Below are 19,714 nucleotides of genomic sequence, written 5' to 3'. Positions count from 1 at the left end.
CTCTTTAACTTGCTTGTCGATCTGAAGGCCTATGAGTTCGAGTTGAACTCATGGAATGAAGAAGAGCACCCCACATTCTCTATCATTACCAAGGCTTTGGTGTCTTCCAAGGAGTCAACAGTTGTCAACGAAGAAAAGGCGTCTGCCCAGCAGCTCAGCAGCGACGCAATAGATCTTCTCTTGAAAAAAATTGGGAAATACATGAAGAAGAGCATTCATAACTCAAGCTCTTCAAATAATACCAATGATGATAAAGCTAATGTTAAGTGTTTTAACTGTGGTATTCTAGCTCATTACAAGTCGGAGTGCAAAAACCGAAACATGATGAGAAGAAGAAAGACAATGAAGGCGAGATGAAGGCCCTCATGGTGGCAGACAGCAAGGCCATGTGGATTCAAATCAACTCAGATTATTCATCATCCAGTGATAGAGATGATGAAGAGGTTGATTGCTTCATTGCAATAGAAGAGGAAGATTCTGTGGAATCTGAGGTATTGGATCTCTCCCAAAAGAATTCTCACAAGATGAACTAGTGGCTGTACTAAATGATATGGTCTCAAAGTATAAAAAGTTTTCAGAATGTCAAAACAAAACAAGTTCAGAATCTGAAAATGATGAACCACCTTTTTCTCAAACCTCCTAGCCAAAATCTTTTGAAAATATGGATGAGCTTTCATCTGAGAATGAAATGCTCAAGGAAAAGATGTCAAATTATAAGTTCTTGGACAAGGTCTAGAGAAGATGTCAAATATCAGATTAGTCTTTTGAAGCCTTCCGTATGTAAATCCGGTTTAGGATTTGATATCAAGACTCAAACAAGTCCTACAAGAAGTTAAACTTAGCAACTGACAAGTTTAAGCCAATAATCTTTGTCAAAGGGAGTTTAATTGATACTGGAACTGATCCAAGCTGGAAAGTTTATTTTAAAGGATGAGATAACTTATGTTCCACCAATAGTTAGTTGGTTAAACTTAAGTTAGATGCGGCTAGTAAGTCTAGCAAACCAAAACATGATAATAAGTCAAGGAGTTTTAAAAGAAAATCATCCTCTAAAGTTAAGGGATCATTGGCTAGCAGAAAGGCGTCTGCTAAGTCAAAATCATACACACTTATTACTACACAAAAATGGAAGTCCATCAGAATAACTCAAATATGGATTCCAAAGGGACTGATTGATCGAGGACCCAAGTAAATGTGGGTACCAAAATTTGTAAATATTTTCTTGTGTAGGTGATACAGGAAAGCTGCAGGAAGGAAGATTAGAGCCTAATCTTTTGAAGATTTGTTGAAGAGGATCAATAGTGGTTCATGCCACCTCAAAGGATTAAGTGTTTTCTTCCTTAAAAAAATTTACTTTTGGTCTTGAGGACCTCAAAACATTTGTTTATTCTTCTTATTCGTGCATAAATTGAAAGGGAAATTTATTGTGTAAATAAAGATGTACGTAGACGAAAGCTTTAATCGGTCAATTAGACGAGGACGTCTAAAAAAAAGTAAGTACTAAGACGTATACTTACACAATCTAATGTGAAATGTCTTGAAGAAAAACCTACGCAGTTAGACGTCAAAGTCTAATAGACGTTCAAACGTTTATAAGACAAGAGAAGTTGGATGCTCACGTCTATCCAAACACATGTCTAATACGTGTTGTTCATGCGTAATTAGACGTCTACGTCTAATAGATGGTTAGACAACTATAAGACATGTGATTAGACGCCTGCATCTAATAGACTCATGCGTCTAACAGACGCTTGATCCACACAGATTATAGATGTAAGTGAAACGTCTAACTACGTGTGCTATTAGACGCTTCATCTTCATAAATAATTGAGGATAGTTGTTCTTTATGAGATGTCGTCTAACTTTCCTGCTCAAAATATTGAACAGTCACTTCCTAGAAACCTGAAGATGCGTGTCTCTCAAGGATAAGGAAAATGACTAATATTCCCTTAAAATTAATGATGACTACCTTTAGGAAAAGGTGTCTAACATTAAATTGGTGGGCCCCCGTGTATTAAATGTGACAATTAAGCCATGCGACTGCTGGGATTCTATTTAAGAACATCGTGTATGCGTCGGATGCCTTTTTCGATCACTAATTTCTTAAGAACCCTAGTTTTCTCTAACTTCTCTCTAAGAAATCGTTTCATCTTCTTCATCCATTCTCAAATGGATAACAAAAACATTCCTCTTGGTCATTGCACTATGCAGGTGGATTTCTCCTCGGTTTATTCTTTCGATCAATAGGATGTGGTTGATATGTTCCGATCATTGGAGTATTCCGGTCTCGGAAAGTATCTCGGCGGTCCATTTATATTTTACTAGAAGGAAGTCCGAGAGTTTTTCAAGACGGCAGTCTTGGTCGGAGAATCCATTACGGCGAATGTGAATGAATCGCCTGTATCTTTTAACGAATCTCTATATGCGAAGTTCTTTGAACTTCTAACGAAAGTCCATACTTTCAATCTTGCATTTCAAGCAGAAACAATCACGGAGATGAAGACGGTCTTCTCAAACGACGGTTCTTAAATAAGGCTGAACGGGAAGAAGAAGGCTCTAAAGCCACACTTTATTCTATTAAATGACATTGTAGCGAAGTCTCTCCAAGGCAGAGCAGGCTCATTCGATTCATATAGTCAGGATCGCTTTGACTATATGTCGGCCATTTCAAAAGGTATTCAAGTTAACTAGGCTTCAACACTCTTTTCTAATCTTTGTGAGTCGATTTACTCCAAGAACAAGGAGAGTGTAGGTTTTGCCGCCCAACTTAGTCGATTTCTGAAGCATTTAGGGGTCCCTATGGGCGAGGGTGATGCTATTAACCCGAGTCGCATATACACGAATTTCCCCGCGAAGAGCACTCTTGCAAGAATGAAGCTCTCAAAGGATATGGTTTCTGGTTCTTCCAGCCAACAGACAGGTGGCCAGTCGGTCACTCATTCTAAAAGATAGATTGCTTCTATGCTGTCTATAGGGGCAAAATGAACCAAATCTGTAATGGAGTCTGCGGTAAGAACAAACAGCCAGAAGAGATCGTTGAAGAAACATTATAGAGTAGTTGACTCCAGGGAAAGAAGAAATATTCCTCCCATTGTTGTTGTTCCAATTTCATCTCTCTCTCTCCATTCCGTATCCCTTTAAAGCAACCGACTAAATTATCTGGTCCTGTTGTAGATTAGAAGAGGGCGTCCATGGCGTTTAAAGCATCTAGTGCGTTTATGATGTCTAAAGCGTTTAAGGCGTCTAAAAATTCCAAAAAGATAACTCCTCCTCTCCTTTTCCCTCTGTGCCCATTTGTGATGTTCCTATGACGGAACAAGCTGCAGGGCCGTCTAATGAGCCAGTCGGTCCAATTATTGAAAATATTGAGAGGGTTCATTCTCCTGTCTGTCCCAAAGTACAAGCAGTTGTTGTCACTGCCAATATTATTGAAACACCCACTAAAATAGAGTAGGTCATTGTTCCAACGTCTGATGTTGTTATTGTATTATCTAAGCAGGATCCCACTCTGCCGGTTGTCGAGCCTCTTACTGCAAAGATTGTTGAAATGCAATCTACTTTTATAGTGAAGGGCGTTATGTCCATTCTTTCAGAAGGGGTGTTTCTGAAACCTAAGACTCCTTTCAAAATTATGAGAGAAATAAGGGGAGCCCTAGGCATCACTATCTGCGAACCCTTGTCTAATCCTAAACCTAAATTTGCTGAGGTTCTTATAAAAGGAAAGGGGATTGCCGCTGAATCTCTTGAGAAGGTGTCTGAATCTAGTTGTATTGTCAACCTTGTGATGGAGCAAGTTGAAATGGAGGCTGCTGAGAAAATCAACATTTTTGACACTTGGGTGAATTACAGAATGGAAACTCAATTCGATGAGATGTTTTCAGAGAAGGAGATCGTGAAAGAATGGTATAGTGTAATAAAGAATGAGGAAATAATTTTAATATGGGCTAAGACAGACATAGTTTCTGAAGCCCTTAAATGAAAGGTACTGGTGGTGGCCGACATCATGGGACATATCCTTCTTCCCATGATCGAAAAGAGAAAATCAAACTTCAACCCACTGGACAGAGATGCTCGTATAGAGCAGAACGCTTTGAAGAAGCTGGATCTCATTATGCATAGTTATTGCACAAATGTTCTCCAACAAGCTCACGGTACAAAGTCTTCTAGTTTAAGCTTACTTCATGATTCTTTTGATGAAGACGAGTCTATAGAGATTTTGATGTTGATCAGTCCGGGTTAGAAGAAGATGAGCATGATGCTGCCCATCTAGTTGAAATGGCAAGCATCTATTTTGAAGAGATGCGTTTATCGGCCCTAAAGATTGTTGTTCAGACCCTTGTCTTGGGTCAAGCTGAAACAGTTCTAGAAGAAGAAGAAGAGGTTGTTGTTTAAGCTCTTCTATCTAATACTCAACAGAAGGAAACATCAGAGATGGCTTATATTATTCATGAAACTGTGGAAGAACCTCCGGTAGGAGAAGAAGAATCAACAAAGAGTGTTGATCAGTCTCCTAGATCAGACGCTAGGGAGAACCACTGAAGGAGATAGACTTAGAGAAGATTCCCTCTTTTGAGGGGGAACAAGATGATAAAGAAGATTTCTATGAGGGTATTCCCTTGGAAGAATGCTTCATTCCGTGTTCTCCTGTTCGTCGATCATCTCCTATCAGACAGCAACAAACATTGTTGATTACGTTAATGAATTACCTTTTCATTCTGACGACATCTCAGGAGGAATTCAACAAGTATATGCTGATATTATTAATGAAGAAGACAAATCCATGGATGCGTCCAAGACCCCCTCTTCTCAATCCAAGGATAAAAAACCTAAATGTTCTTTACAAGTGAACACGCATATAAGTCCAATTCGGACCGCTCCGGCTCATTCTCAAGGTGTGTCCTCATTTTCTCACTTTTCCGAAGAGGCTTTTCATGGTGATGCAAACTTTTGTACAAGAATGATGGATGTAATAAATTCCATCAAAGAGAATATGGTGGATATGCAATCAAGGTTGGTTAATCTTGAAAAGAGCTCGGTGTCTAGCTAAAAAGAGATGTCTTTTTCCTCGCTATTCAGAAAGAATTGGAGAAGACTATGCATAGAAACACATATGAAATCAACATTGCAAATTCCAAGTACAACAAGTTTGATAAAAGTGTCATTAATATTGAAACAGGTAAGCATGCCGAGACAAAGGCTTTTTCCTTGAAACTTCATCAGGACCTCGTATCTTCAATAGATCTTCTTCAAGCACAAATTGTGGAAATGACCAGATCAATGTTGACTCCCTTTCTAGGTCTATTCAAGCTATCGAAGTGGCAGAAGTCAATGCCTCTAAAGAAAGAACCCGTGTTGTACTCCCTGATGATGTTGTTGATAATGTTAAAAAGGGGGAAGGTAGCTCAAGAGGAAGCAGTTAAGGAGGTGGAGTTTCCAGAGGAGCTGCTACTAGAGGAACCCATCCAAACGAAAAGTTGTATAAGAGAATGAAGAAGGTCTAAGACCACGAAAGAAAAGCTTGGGTCGTGGAAGCGACAGAGGCGGTGGAAGTGGAGGCAGTCGAAGCACTGTCACTTGTTATCACAACCTCCTAACTAGCTATTCTCTAGATGAATACAATGTAGATGCAAACGTGAAAAGGGAAGGACAGTAACTATCTTTCTTTGCTTATCTAATTCTCATTTGAAAGCTTATGACTCTCGTTCTCATTTTTAAATTTATGTTGGATTAAAACTCATGTTGGGATACTTTTGTGAACTATTTTGATTTGATGGGTGCTTACACTGCTTTATTTAAGATTGCATGGTTTTAACATCATCAAAAAGAGAAAATTTTGAGGAAATTTTTGGGATTAAATGAACTCAGCTGATTTTGATCATTTAGTTTAAATCATCAAAAAGGGGGAAATTGTTGGGTCAAATTTAATTCGATTAACGTTATTTTGATGATGTATGAGTAAAACTTAACTATGATTAAAAGTTGAATGAATGAAGGTAAGTCGTCTAATTGTTTCTATGCAGGTGCATCAGATTTGGCTAACTTAAATATGGTCTAAGCAGGCTAATTAGACATGATACATAGTTAGACGTGTTAGTCTAACAGATACGTAGTTAGACGTTCTAGTCTAACAGATACGTAGTTAGACGTGCCAATCTTACAGATACGTAGTTAGACGTTTTAGTCTAACAGATATGTAATTAGACGTGCTAGTCTAACAGATACGTAGTTAGACGTGCTAGTCTAACAAATACGTAGTTAGACGTGCTAGTCTAACAGATACGTAGTTAGACGTGCTAGTTTAACAGATATGTAGTTCGACGTGCTAGTCTAACAGATATATAGTTAGACGTGCTAGTCTAATAGATACGTAGTTGGACGTGCAAGTCTAACAGGCATGTAGTTAGATGTTGGCGTCTAACTCCTTCAGATTAGTCTGAAGTGATATGTTGTTAGATGGTGCAATTTAACTCCATTAGACGTGATAGTCTAATGTGATGCGAAGTTAGACGTTACAGTCTAACTCCATTATATGAGGTAGTCTAATGGAACTCGCTGTTAGATGTTGGCATCTAACTCCTTTAGACTTGGAAGTCTAATGGAGCACGTCTAATGCCACGCTTCAGCAGCCATTTGAAGTTAGCATACGTCTACCCACGATCAACTAGATGTATGCTACTCCTGCTCCACTTTCTCTTAAAGACCAGTACGCTTGTTATTTGCATCCAATGAATGAACGCCACGTACGCAAAGATTCCTACCACTACTTGTTCAGTACAGGAAAGTTGTAGAAGGATATACGACGCACTACCATTCAGTACGGCCATGTTCTAGGAGCACAGAGTCTGTTGTACTCTGTCCTTTAGCGGCCATCCTATGGGCGCGTGCCATGTGTCCATGAAGAAGATTCGACCGTATGTGTCCCTCTTCTACAAATAGATGCTCAAAGACAGCGGATGAATCTCTCTCGGTCTACCAATTATCGAACTGAATTCTTCTTACTCATCACTCTTTCACTTACTGATTGTACATCATTTTCAAAGTTCAAGAGAGAATCAAACATTGTCTAGCTGAGAGATATTATTGATCATATTGTAAGTTGAACAGAGTGTGTATTGTTCAACGGGGTGTTAGCTATTCAATGAGCTATATTTGATTTAAAGAAGATTAGTGAAATCCTTTCGGTTTTTGGAAGAAGGGGTGACATAGGAGAGTTAGCTCCGAATATCCATAAACAACTTGTTGTGTTCTTTAACTTCTGTCTTTCATCATTCATTGGTTCAAAGTTTCAAACCCAAACGAACAGTTTTGCACTTGAATTGTTTTCAAAAGTTTGTGAAGTTTTGCGAAGAATAAAAAGTGATATTAATCCCCAATATGATTTCTATCAATCTTTTTATCCGAAGTTGTTATCAATAGTCAGACCCCTGTCTCTATTGATTATACTGATCCTATCAAATCATATAAGCAGAAGAAGATGCTTTATTATTAATAACTTCAAGATAATTTAATAAAAATAAACCATTAGTAAAATAATCTTTGCCTATGATAATATTATTTTTTGTAAGTGTTAGTATGTCAGAATCAAAAGTTCTCTTTACTCCAGCCTTCTCCATGATAGAAACTGACACAAGATTTAAGCGAATCTCGGGCATTTGAAGAAGATTAGTCAATGAGAGGATTTTACCGGAGGTGAGTTTTAGATTCACATTTCCTTTTCCAGAAACATTAATTCTTCTTAAGTCTGCGGTAAAGATTTATTCCTCTCCTTCCCCTACCTTAATGTAGGAGGAAAATGTATTTATGTTAGCACATATATGCCTGGTAGCACCAGAGTTTAGAACCCATGACTTTTCTTCTGCCACAAGATTTATTTCAGAGACAACTGCAACTATCACATCATCTGTCTCAACTAGGTTTGCTCTAGGAGCAGGTCTGTTGTCTCTCTTCTTGTGCTTGCAACTTACTGCACGGTGACCAAAATTTCCACAAACAAAATAGTTACTTTTCTTTTTCTCTATATGATGATGAGGTTGCTTTTCCCTTTCATAATGCTTTCCGTTTGATCTAGTTTGTTGCTTTCTATCAGACCAACAATGGGGACGATTACAATGGAATGAACAAGATGTGATGTTACCACATTGATCTTGTACTAGGTTGGATTTTATTGTTAGTTCCTTTTTCTTTCTACGCTCTATTTTGAAGTTTATTTTTCTCCTCAATGCAAACATAAACAATGACCTTGGAAATATCAAGAACAAGTAGAGTAGTTAAACCAAATTCAACATCGGCAATATCAAGAATAAACAATATGTTCTTTTGCCACCTTTTAAAATTTTGATCATTAAAACGTTTAACACGAGTGATGTTAGGAAAAGATTTAGTAGCAGAAAGGAAAGTCGTATCCATTTTATTTTATTTTATTTTTTAATAAAGGAAGATCTCTCGTAAGATTGTTAGAAAAATTAGATCTGTATGAATACGATAGAAAAATTAAGTTACACAAACAATTGTAACTAAATAAACATATACGAAAAACTTATATTTAAGTTGAGGCGTGTTGGGCGCTGTCCTTAGAGAGATTTTGCCTCCTCGAATAGGTTACTCGTTGTGGTAGGATGTTAGTGACGCTCCTTCTCAGGATTCAATAATTTTTCACATTAATGCCAAATTTACTTAACGAGGCTCAAAGGATAATAGTTTTGGATTTTCTCGAGAATATGAATTATTCTTTTGAAAAAGTATATGTGTAATCTTTTCTACCTCTAGTATATATATATATATATAAAATGTTAGGATCTAGATCGCGGTTGGCGGACCGGGGTTGGCCGGTTAACGCGTTTCACTTAACTGTTGGTGTTTAATCCAGTTAGATATTAACACCGGGGTTTCAATACTACACAAACTGTCACAAACCCTTGAACCGAGTTCAAATGCGGAAGTGGTTTGTTTCAGGTTGAAGAAGCACGCACACAGGATGAATATGACCGGATTTGGATAAAGTTGGTTTGGAGTTTGGTGGGTCGGTTTGGGATTCAGTGAGTCGGTTTAGGTAGGGTCGGTTAGAATGTAAAGCCGGTAGAAAGTAAATAACAAGACAAATTTTTATGGATGTTCGGAGATAAGACTCCTAAGTCACCCCTTCCTCTCGAAACCGCGAGAAGGATATTCACTAAGGAATACACAAACACAATACGATCAAGACTTATTTTCTGCTCGATAACACTCGTACAATTTTAACCGAAATTGTAATCTTACTTCAAATGCCCACTAAAAACCTAGAATCTTGTAGAGAGATAAGCTTGTAGTTAATGATTCTTAGAGTTTGTAGCTGGTAGCGCTGGTTGTTGTTAGAACCTGTAGCTCTTGTAAACTTGTAACTCTAGAACTGGTAACTGCATTTACTCATCTTCAGCTCCTTCTTTTATAGGTGAAATGTGTCAACGATCACATTTCTTTTCCTTGAATCTGATTAGTTAAGCAGAGGTTCAGTGATTCAGACTTGGCGGTTTAGGCTTTCAGTGCGTAGGTCAAACCGGGAAGGTTTGTCTTTTACTTAATGTAGAACCTGTCGGTTTGACAATTGCCTGCACCTGGATGGTTGCGCCTCTGACTTATCCCAGAATGGAAAGATCTTCTTCAGGCGGTTTTCTACAGCCTGCAGAGTATCCTCAGACTTGTATGGATAGGGCAATGTTACAGTCTGTCACTTTGGTATCATCTTCCATAGATACTCAAAGTGTTTGTTTATACCGATTTGTAGATTGTACTTAGTTTGATGTTCTTGGCTTCTTTCTCTAAGTAGCTACTTCATCGGTTTTCTGGATTGATGCATTTCGGTTTAGAGTGTCTATCGGTTGTTTGGGTTAACCGGATGACTTCTGGTTTTTCATAGCTTCAGGTTAACCGACTGACTTCCGGTTTTGGTTACATCTTTCGCCTTGTCTTCTAACCGGTTTTGTTTTCCTGATCGATTAGGTTCTTGGCCGGATGTGTTGCTTGACCGATTGGATTATTTGCTCGATCCTGATTCTTTAACCGTTCCTGCAGAGGAAGTTTGTTTTTGTTAAGTTCTATTTAATCGGTCTAATTTTATCTAACAATTTCTCCCTTTTTGATTATTTTATTTAAAATATTCAAAATCATGTAAGAACTAGAATGTAGGCCGGTTGTTTTAAAAGTTTATTTGGCCGGATTTTTGGAAAATGACTTAGAAGAATTTTTCGAAAAGTTTTGGAAATTTTTGAGAAAAAATTTGAAAATTTTTATCTTATTAATTTCTCCCTTTTTGATTATTTTATTTAAAATATTTAAAACCATGTAAGAATTAAATTATAGGCCGGTTTCCAAAAATACTTAATATATATAAAAGTTTACATAAATTAACATAAACATTATAAGTAAGAAACTTCTATTCCCTCTTCCTCGGCATGAGTTTTTCCCTTAGGTGTTCAGGCAGTATTCCCTTCCTGGATTATGGGGATCGGCGCCAGGTCTGGAGGAGGATCGTTGACCGCCTAAGGTACCGGTGAAAGGTGAAACCGGTGGAGCAACCGATCTGAGTGGAATCGCTTCGAAACCTCGCGTTCTTTTGAGCGGTGGTATGATTTCTTCCTCGAAGTCTTCATCTTCTTGCGAAACCGAGTTGATTGGAGGATCAGTAACTGTTTCAGCAACGTTGTCCAATAGCCTTGCAATTGCCGCCCTCTTGGAAGGTGCCTTTCTTTTTCTGGTAGCCGGTCCGGATGAGGAAGCAGCCGCCTTCGATTTCTTATGAGCATCGGCGAGCTCATCGAATGTAAGCTGTTGTTCGAGTAGTCGAGCCGCATCCTCATTCCGCTGAACTGCTATTTCCGGTGCAACATTTTCCACTCTTTGCATATGTTGGGCCAGGTCTGCATCCGCCTGTACCTTTTCTTTTTGAAGCCGGACTTTCTCGTTCTCGGCATCCTGAATCTTTTGAGCCGCGAGTTCATTCGCCTTCTCAAGCGCTTCGTCGGCTACCAGCTTTGCCGCTATCAACTCCGCCAGTTGTTCGGTGGCCGCCTTTAGATCGGCTTCGGTTTTGGCATGCTTCTCTTCAAGCGTTGCCATTCTCTCAAGTATAGATCCGGCCTGGACACCGGATTGAGACAGACCCCCGTCAATACTTTTCAGCCATTGATCTGTTGTTATTAGGTGTAGGTCTATCAAGCCGACCTTTTGGCTGGTATGAGCAAGATCGGTCTCCAACTTCGTAATTACGGCCTCCAACGTCTTAGTTCTGTCAGTTGTGGCGCCGAACAGAAGATCGGTAAGACCGTAGTTTTCCTCAACGGTCGTTATCCGTTCAACCGCGACGTCCAGCTTTTTATCGGTTGATTCAATTAGCCAGATGGAATTTGTCGCGGTTTCCTATATCTTCTTTTGCCACGGTAGGATGGCGTCATTGACAAATTCCTCAATTATGTTTTTGACCCTATCCTCGGTTATAGCCGGAACCGAAGCGTTGTCGGTTGGCGGAGATCCTTGCCGATCAGTGGGCGGTGTACCCGTTTCAATTTCGGTGTTGTTGATCATGGGTTCCGGTGTAAGGGAGATATGCTAGGCCTCATTCGGATTCGGACCGCCATCATCCTCAAGATGAGATCTGGAGAAGAGTGACGCCTATTGGTGAGCCGGATTCGATTCTAACCGTGCCAGCTCATCGATTAGTTCTTGTTCCTTAACCGTTAGCATTTATAGTACTAAGGCCTCGAACTGGGAGACCTACGTCCCAAGGACGTATTTTTCACGAAGATGATGGATGTGGTCGGAAAGCTCCATCAACTGTGCATGCGGTTCGACCGTCCTTCCTCTTCGAAGAGCGGTCACCACGTCCTTAGCTCTTGTAAGTTTGAGCACCGTCGCTTCCATGTCAATCATCTTTTCATACTTTCGGTCAGCGGGATGCTCCGGTAACATGTTGACAAAGAGGGTTTCTTGCCGAATCAGAGCCCATTGGAAATAGACGTCGCTCGCAGCGTGAGCCTCAACATAAAGTTGATCCATTATTTGGGAGACGAGATCCTCTCCCAGTTGCCGAACATTCTCATCCGCGGTTTCATGTCCTTCCGGTTGCCTACCCGAACCGGTTTCAATATCAACATTTTTGGCCGATTGTTCTTCGACCACGACCGATCCTCCTCGGTGGGGTGTGAGAGAGTCCGGCTAGAACTTGATGCCGAGTTCTCCGGATTTGAGGTGTCGGTCTAAATATTAGCCGACCCGGTCGGTTGCGAGGTCGCCTTGCTTCCGGACTGTTCACCTACCGGAGTCTTCTTCTTTTTGGGTTGCGAATTCCTTTTGTTGGCGGAGACCTTTGTTTTGCCCGGTTTGTCCTCCAGTCACAGAAAGTGATGGGATTTTATTATCTTGTTGGGAGGAGTAAATACGCCCAGGCCGGTTTCGGCATTGAAGTGGCGCATTATTTTTCCAAGTAGAACGACGTATCCCCACGACCGCCTTGAAGATGGATCCACCATCTCACATAGGTTAGAGTAGATTACCTTTGCCCAGTTAACTTTAATGTCGTTGAACAAACCGGCTATCATTTCAATCTTGGAGCGTGTGAGGCTATCATAGTTGCCTCCACTTCCTTGAATCGACTTTGTGAGAATCTCGCAAAGTGGTCTATATTCCTGTTTGAGAGAAGTTTTCTTACCGGATACTGCTATCGGTACCTCGGTATCCGAGACATCGCGGAAAACCGCTTGGAATGTTTCCTCATCTGAAAGAACCGAGAAGTTGCTTCCCTCTGTCGGTAGGCTGAGAACTTTAGCAACCGACTCCATTGTGATTTGAAACGGTTTTCCTCCTATTGTTGTGGTTATATCTCCTTCACTGTGTACGGCAGTTTGGAATAATTTCATGACCGCGTCTTGATATAAAATGAACGGTCCGCTTAGAAATTGTTCAAGACCGGAAGCGGAGATAAGATCGAACACCCGGTTAGCTTACGTCGATACATTTGCTCTAATTTCTTTGAAATCGACCTGGAAGATGTGGGTGAAAAGCACAGATTCGCGACCCAATGTGATTTGGAGAGACCGACAGATCGAGAGTTTGAAAGCTTGAGAGATTTGAGAGCTAGAGAGAGAAAGCCGTTTCCCGTAAGAATGAAATAAAATGACTAAGGACGATATTTATAGTTGCGGGTTGGAATTTCAACCGCCGCGAACCGTCACATCAAGATTTGGCGGGAAATTTCCCTCCAAAATGGCTTTGGGCGGCAAGTTTGAGCGGGGTTTTATTTTATGCGGTTAATTTATTAACCGTTGATTAAGAGAGCGGTAATTTAATGTAGCCGGTTATTCTTGAGGCGGTTATTTAATCGGTGATATAGGGAAGCGGTAATCGAATTTAACCGGTGATGCGATTTTAACCGGTTGAGCATTTAAACCGATATTTTTAACTTTGCTATTTTGAACCGATTTTTGAACTTAGTAATTTAAGTGATCATTTCAATTGATAAAAATGAATATAATAGATACCGATACAAATATTGGTTTAAAGTACACAAGAAAGAGAAAATTATGTAACGATCATTTTAGGAAGTTTGTCATCCACCACCTCCTCATTAAGAACATTTGAGAGGTTCACCAGGGTACCCGGTCCAAGATTTGGATTGTGGGTACGAATAGTCCGACTTATGTGGTGGGCATAGCCGAAACCTTTCTTTGTCTCGACCATGGTCTTCAAGTTATTGAAGATGACCGATGACCAGTTGATGGGGGTATTGCTGACGATGTAGGTCATTATGTCGAAAACTTTCTTTGAGTAGTTCTTGTTCAGAGATTGGCAGATGATAGATCGATTGACGATCTCGTGAAGGAGTTGGATGTGAGGGGCGAGGCGGGTTTTCAAACCATAGTTCTCCACCGGTACTTCGGTTCCAGAGAACATTGCAGCATAGCTAACTGCTGCACTCCCCACCCGGGATGGGAAATCGGAGAACCCTTAAGAGGGCAGATTGAACATCTCCGCGAATCCGCCTTCGTTTAGAAAGATGATATGGTTTTTCACGACGGAAGTAATGACATCGCCGATCATGGCTGCATTGTTGAAGAATTCCATCACTTCTGGAATGAATATGGGACCGGATTCTTCGAGAAAATCACGAAGGCCGGTATCGTTGAGGGATTCAAAGATGATTTCCCTCACTTCAACATCCTCCATGTTGAGGACGGAGTCGAAATCGATGCAAAGCTAATTTCTTAGAGTACGGTTAGACATTCTTTCAAATCTTGCTAAGAGAGAGAGAGTTTAAGAAATTATAAATTGTTTGGAGATATGTTGAAATGAAAAAGGGAGGTTCCTTATATAGATTTGAAATTGGAGGGAAAATAGAAGCATTTAATGCTAATATTCTGTTTTGTCTTATTAATGTTGAGAATATTTATGATTCCAAAACTCCTTGGGAAGGAGTTACTTTTTACCGGTTGCGGAGCTCGAGGTGGAGAATCTAGTTAGGAAGTAACTAGGTTTGTGTAATTTCCCATGTAGTTGGAGTTCAAAAGATAGTTTTCATTAATGGAAAAGGAATTACAACAGACCGAAAGAAACATAGATTAACCGAAAAGATCATAATGGAATAGGATGACAATATAACTGATACGTACAACAAAATGACCGGTTGTAAGAAGGAATGACTTAATTGCCGGAGGAGTTGAGATGTCGGTTCTTCCTTTTCCACGCCTTCTCGAACCGCTCATAGAACGAGTCGGAAACTTCCCTGGTTATGACCTGGGCCTGGTTCAGCCCTTCGCCCGGACAGAGCGGAACCCCGAGTTCCATGAGTAGGCAGCTGATCTAGGGAATGAGGTCGGTATGGCGAGTGATGATCATCCAGATCAAGACATCGAACAGCACCGTGGACCAGTTGATCGGCGTATCTGTTGTGATAGCGGTCATCATGTTGAAAACTGTGGCACAGTAAGTGTTGGTCACATCCTTACCCAGGATGCCTCGACCGATGATATCATTAAGAAGCTGGTATTCAACCCTCAATGATGACCGAGCACCGTGGTCACTGACCGGATGATTCGACCGAGAGAAGTTCAAAGAGATTTCGGCCTTTAGTTCGGCCGGAACATGCAGATCGGTGAGACCTTGCTTCGGGAGATCGAAGCATCTGGCAAAATCACTCTCCGAGAAGTCGAATACCGTTCCTCCAACCCTAGATTGAATAAGGGTGTCAAAGTACGGGGTACCGCGGAAGACCCTGGCGTTGTTGAAAAACTCCAGGACGGTCTCAAGGAAGATGACATGTTTGTCATCTAAAAAGGATTTTAGACCGGTGTCTTCAAGAGACTTGATCATTTTGAATATTTCGTAGTGCTTTGTTCCTTGAGCGGAGTTGAAATCAACTTGGAGAATGTTTTGAAACTGAGACATTTTTGTCTTAGTGAGATGATAAGTTGATGCTTGTGGATATTTTGTTGGGTCAAATTATTTTGACTAAGTGTTGAAATAATTTACCTACTGATATTTTGATGATGAAATAATTGATGAGTTTTGATACAGGTGTATTAAGACAACATGTCTTTAGACTTGGATCTAATGAGGTTCATTAGACCGATTTTGATCTCCATTCGCATTAAGTTAGACGCAAGTCTAATGAAATTAGACGCAAGTCTAATGAAATTAGATGCTCAGTCTAACTCAACGGAGTTAGACGGGGCAGTCTAATAGACGCATGAATTAGACGTGAGTCTAATAGAATTAGACGTACAGTCTAACTCATCGGAGTTAGACGTGTAAGTCTAATAGACGTGTAAAGAATTAGACGGGTAGTCTAATAAATACACAGAATTATACGTGAGTCTAATAGAATTAGACGTACAGTCTAACTCATCGGATTTAGACGTGTAAGTCTAATAGACGTGTAAAGAATTAGACGGGTAGTCTAATGAATACACGGAATTAGACGTGAGTCTAATAGAATTAGACGTACAGTCTAAATCATCGGAGTTAGACGTGTAAGTCTAATAAACGTGTAAAGAATTAGACGGGTAGTCTAATGAATACGCGAAATTAGACGTGTAGGTCTAATGGTTATGTAATAATTAGACGGGTTATCTAATTAATTGAAAGTTAGACGTGAGTCTAACTCCTTCAGACAAGTCTGAGGTAGAACCAGAATTAGACGTGGTAGTCTAACTTAGTGGAGTTAGACGTACCGGTCTAATGGTTATTATAATTAGACGGGTTGTCTAATTAGTGAAAGTTAGACGTGGGTCTAACTCTTTCAGATTAGTCTGAGGTAGAACCAGAATTAGACGTGGTAGTCTAACTTAGTGGAGTTAGACGTATCGGTCTAATGGTTATTATAATTAGACGGGTTGTTTAATTAGTGAAAGTTAGACGTGGGTCTAACTCCTACAGATTAGGCTGAGGTAGAACCAGAATTAGACGTGGTAGTCTAACTCAGTGGAGTTAGACGTACCCGTCTAATGGTTATTGATATTAGAAGCGAGTCTAATTATATTAGACTAGGTGGTCTAATAGACGTTTTTCATCAGAAGGAGTTGACTTATTTCATCAAACTGATCCGTCTAACTGAAATACGTCTAATGCTCTATTCAAGCAGTACGCTTGAATCTAGCATTTCTCTTAGTCACGCGTTATAGTTGTACCCTACTTCTACTCCATTTTCTTTTGAAGATTAGTACAACAGCTATATGTATTCAATCAAGGAATGCCACGTAAGAGAATTTTCCTCACATTACCCGTTTTGCAGGTACATCCCTGATGGAATATTCGGCGCACTACCAGTTCGGTACGGCCACGATCCTTGTGCTCAGAACCTGCTGTGAACAATGGAGGCTTTCTAATGGAAGAGCGCCACGTATCATTCTTGAAGATTCGACCGTTAGCTCCTGATCAGTATTTAACCAATCCTTAGAACAACGGACGAAGCACCAGTGACCTGTTTTTGCCTTACGAACAAGCATTCTGATTTTGCAGAGAGAGACTACTCAATCATCTTGCTTACTGAACTTACTTTCTTGAAGCTTCTTTCTGATTGTACTATGTGTGAATCGAGATAGAGAGCTAGAATCAAAACACCATTAGCTGAGTGATATTCTTCATCTTCTTGTAATTGTACAGAGAGTGTTCTGTTCAATAGTGAGCTAAGTGTGTGTGTAAACTGTACTTGATTCTCATCATATAGTGAATCCTTCCGGTTGTTGGAAGAAGGGGTGACGTAGGAGAGTTTCTCCGAACATCCATTAACAAACTACTGTGTACTTCATTTTCTGTCATCTTTTCATATTTCATCTTGTGCTTCAAACCCAAGTAAACAATTCCGCCTTGAATCCGTTTCAAGTGTTTACACAAATTTGCGTAGAATAGAAAGCGAATTAAATCCTTAACAGTATTTCTTTCAAACTGTTTTTCATAAGCCTTCATCCTTAGTCAGACCCCCGTCTCTATCGATAAAGCTGATCCTATCAATTGGTATCAGAGCCCTGTTTCTATTCTCAAGCCTTTCCTGAAAAATGTCGAACATACCCAAAGATGTCAGTGCTACAGCCATTCCAACTTTCTCTCCTGAAAACTACATTGTTTGGAAGAAAAGAGTTTGTGCTCATCTCTTTTCTCTTCATGATGACATGTGGAGTGTTGTCACAGAAGGTCCTATCAAGATTGATAAGGAGAAGGCCGACTGGACTGCTGATGAAAGAGGCAGAACAACCTCAACAACATGGCTCTTGATGTTCTGTATATATCTCTCAATGACAGTATGTTCAACTACATCATCGAATGTGACACTGCCAAAGAGGTCTGGGACAGACTCACTCAACTGTGTGAGGGCAACGAGCAAACCAAGGAAAACAAGATCATGGTTTCCACTCAATAGTTCGACATCTTCAAAATGCGTCCTGGTGAAACAATGAACGATTTCGACACAAGATTCAGCAAGATCGTCTCCTCTCTGTCCATCCTAGGCAAGACCTATATCAATAGGGAGCTTTCTATCAAGGTCATGCGTTCTCTTCCAAGGGAATGGGACATAAAGACTATGGCGATGAGAGAATCCAAGGATCTGAACAAGATCTCTCTTTTTGATCTCTTCGCTGACCTCAAGGCCTACGAGTTCGAGCTGAACTGTACGATGGAAGAAGATCAACCCTCGTCCGTTATTATTGCCAAGGCGTTGGTGACTGCGGAAGAGCCACCAACTGCTTCGGACGTGAAGATGGAAGCTCAGCAGCTGAGCAGCGATGCCATGTCTCTATTTTTGAAGAAGTTTGGCGACTTCATGAAGAAGAGCAACTCTAACTCAAACTCTTCAAATTCTAACGATAATAGAAAATCTAAAGCTAATGTTACTTGTTTTAACTGTGATATTAAAGGTCATTACACATCGGAATGCCGGAAGCTAAAGCGTGAAGATGCTAAGGAAGATGGAAAAGAGCTGAAGGCTCTTATGGCCGGTGACGGAAAGAGCAGAGGAAGCAGCCGTGGCTCGTACTTCTCATCCAATGAAAGTGATGAAGAAGACGTGTCCTGCTTCATGGCTAGAGAAGATGAGGAAGGAACTCCGAAAGGTTTTCAAGGTAACAACTGATAGCTGCACTAGATGAAATGGTCATCGAGTACAGAAAGCTAGCAGAATCTCTAAATGAAACTAAATCTTCATCAGATTTAAATGAACCAAATCGGTCTAAAGTGGAAGAGTCATATGTTTTTGAAAAGAAAATTGAAGAGATCTCATCTGAAAATGAGTTGCTCAAGGAACAGATTCAAACTCTTTCATCTGAAAACAAAAGGCTTAACTATGTTGTATGTGCATGGACAAGGTATGGTGATGCTGTCAGATATCAGATCAGCATGTTGAAACCTGCTGGATCTAGATCCGGATTGGGATTTGATAGCAATGATCCTAACCTGTCCTGCAAAAAGTCAAAGCCAAATGACAAACTTAAGCCAATAAGTTTTGTCAAAGGAAGTATGACTGACATAGAATCTGATCCTATTCATGAAGAAGTGGCTTTTAAAAATGAAATAGTTTATGTTCCACCAACTGTTAGCTGGCTTAAGAATAAGCTTGAAAAGGCTAATAAGTATGGTAACTTAAAACCTGACTCTAAGTCAAGGAGTTTTAAAAGAAAACCTTCTTCAAAAGTTAAAGGATCAGTGGCTAGCAGTAAGTCATCTGCTAAGTCAAAATCTTATGCATTAATCACAACACAAAATGGGAAATCCATCAAAATAACTCAAATATGGATTCCTAAGGGACTAATTGATCGATGACTCAATTGAGTATGGGTACCAAGATTTGTAAATAGTTTATTTTGTAGGTGATGCAGGAGGATAGCAGGAAGGAAGCTAGAAGAGTACTCATCTTAGTACACAGCCTGGAAGAACAACAATGGCACTTGCCATTCTAAAAGAATATTTTTTGTTGTTATTAAAAATTCTTTTTGGTCTTTGGACCACAAAAATTGTTTATAAAACTTTAATGTCCATATTTATTTTTGAGAAGAAAAAATTTCTTTGGAATTAAAGATATTCTTTAGACGAATATCCTTAATCGGTCTAATTAGACAAGGGTGTCTAAAAGAAAAAGTATGTACTTAGACGTATTTTTGCTCACAATTCATACATCTAAGTCTGTATGTTGAGATTTTATATCCACGCAATTAGATGGACACGTCTAATAGACGTTAGACGTTTTTACGTCTTGAGC

This window comes from Impatiens glandulifera, chromosome 5, assembly GCF_907164915.1.
Source record: "Impatiens glandulifera chromosome 5, dImpGla2.1, whole genome shotgun sequence".
NCBI lineage: Eukaryota > Viridiplantae > Streptophyta > Magnoliopsida > Ericales > Balsaminaceae > Impatiens > Impatiens glandulifera.
This window is presented reverse-complemented; position numbering follows the sequence as displayed.